Source organism: Argiope bruennichi, chromosome X1 (genome assembly GCF_947563725.1).
Source record: "Argiope bruennichi chromosome X1, qqArgBrue1.1, whole genome shotgun sequence".
Taxonomy (NCBI): Eukaryota; Metazoa; Arthropoda; class Arachnida; order Araneae; family Araneidae; genus Argiope; species Argiope bruennichi.
The window spans coordinates 97,765,234-97,767,734 of record NC_079162.1 but is presented as its reverse complement, the minus strand read 5'-3'; positions in this window follow the sequence as shown (position 1 = coordinate 97,767,734).

Here is a 2,501-nt window from a genome sequence, read left to right as displayed (position 1 = left end):
TTTCATCGCCAAGTATGCCAGCAGGCTTCAGATATGCAGAAGTTTTTACTGCTTAAATTTATTGGGATTAAACATGCATTTTTTTTTAATTTCTCATGCCTATCTAGCTTACACAATATAAGAATCTCTTAGTGAATGCGTTTACAAAAAAGGGAATTGCTGATTTAGAATTCAAAGCTAATACCAAACAAAACGCATTTCCATGGAAATCGGAATCAAATTTTATTATTTATGTGAGTGATTAATTTTCTTCTTGATGTAATAATTCTGCAATATTTTTAATATCTCAAGCAGTTTTTGTATAAATTTATTTTTTTATTGTTTATTTAATCAGACTTTTTTTTTACTTCTCGATATTTATGTTTGGCAGAGTTTATTATTTTATGGAGTTCATCCTTTTTATTCCAAGTCTGTGCCGTGTCTGCTTCCTTTCCAATGTTCTATGAGTTATATTTAATAAATTTTTTTCTTAGTGGTAAACTCGATTTATGTAGAATCAGATTAATTTTTATTAAATAATCCTTTGATATATTGCAAAAATTATAAAATAAATTCTGTAGTATATTGCATAAGACTTCAAAGTTGAACAATTTTATTCACTTACTCACATTTTTAAAAATCATGTTTGGTTTCAACAAAACGTTTTTATTGTTAAGTTAAAGTTTAATCGTTTCCGTTTCAAATTTAAGTTCACAGTTTAAGGGAGATGACAGAAAATTAGGGAAGGGATAAATGCAATGAACAGAATGATGTAAGGCTTTTAGTACAGCATGAGTTATATGATTATCAAAATTTGAAGATTAAAAATATTTTACTGAAGAAGCTATTAAGACCAAATTACATAAAATATTTAATTGAAATCTCGGTGAATTAGTTAATCGCCAAACACAGCTAGCGAGCAAGAATTTTAACTTAATTTTTTGTATGTTGAACTAGAAAAAACGAGCTAAACAGAGATATCAAGCATTGCAAAAAAAAAAAAAAAAAATGAGGGGGGTGGTCTGCGATCGCAGCTAATAGAACTGTTTTTTAATATCTAAAATACTTCTTTTTCATTTTTTAAAATGAAATGCGTTTAGCTAAAAATATAAAAGTTAGCAGATCCTCTGCATAAAATTGCTTAAAATTTAGAAATTAAATTTGAGAGAAAAAAAAAAAGAAAAGAATGCGTTGTTGTTATTGGCGGATGGTACTTCTTATAACATTTTGTCATCAAAACCAGTGGCGTAGCGAAGTTTCACCATTGTTATTATATCATATTTTCGCTATCAATGCTCTTTATCATTAGTACACACTCATATTTCACTTGAAAAAGAATTATGGGTTGTCTAATGTTTTGTCTTTGTAACATTCCTCAAAAAGAAGCTCTTGAAAAATTACATGCCTTTGAATACTCCTTCTCTAAGCCATTATTATACGTACCATCCAAGTCGCATTTTGGTGTTATCTAAGAACAGGGCTGGTTCTAGAAATGTTCACGCTTGAAATAAATTTCTGTTACACCCCCCCCCCTTTCGCATTGAGTACAAACAATCCTCCACTTTAAAATGAAAATAAACAAATAAAACAGTGAAAGTTAAAAGGAATACGATTATCAAATTCTAAATTCTAAAGAATTTTTCAATACTTCAAATGAGCATAATTCATTTTTCTCTTTAGTTATATCAATATTTATAAAAAATATGCATTAGAATTTAAAAATATGCTTTTAATTTAGAAAAAGATTTCTTGCAATAAAAATTAACCTGAAATTAAACCTTACGACAAAAAAAGAACAACCATAGTATGAAATAGTTTCACGATTAATGCATAAAATAATAATGAAGCAAAAAATAACACACCATATCACAGAAACTATTTGAGCAAAAAAATCAAATATATAATGAATAAATGCAGTTTTTCACGTGTTCTTTCTGAAAAAAGACATTCGTTTGACTTTTGACGATGAAAATTTGTCAATATTCATAGTTTTTTTTTTTTTTTTTTACCTCATCTGATATAACGGAATGTCCAACTAGTCGTTCTTATAGCATGAATTATTGCTAATAATTCTGAAGTAATTGTAATTTGTAAACATTTCTTTCTGTACTTACCATAAAGCATGTAGTTTTAGTAAAATTTTCATCCATCTAATCAAGCTTCAGAAAACTTGTTCTAGATTATTTTCCCTAAATTTGATGAAGCGTTTCTTCTGGGAGCCTGTATCAGGTAGTCTGTAACTGGCTAGATTTTTTCAAATAACTCGTCCTTCTTATATTTTGTTTTTCTGTAGATAAAAGAATTTTTGCAAGGTTTTGGCGACAATATTTTAATCCTTCCTCGGATGTATTAATACTATATACAGTTTCTAGTATTCGTTCCTGGGCCCTTGTTTATTTGAAACCGGCTTTTTTAAAAACATCAACTAAATAGTAAAGAGCTTACTTCAAAAAATTTTTATATAATCTTTCTTTCATCTATAATAAAGTCTACATATTGTAATGAAAATAAATTCAATACTT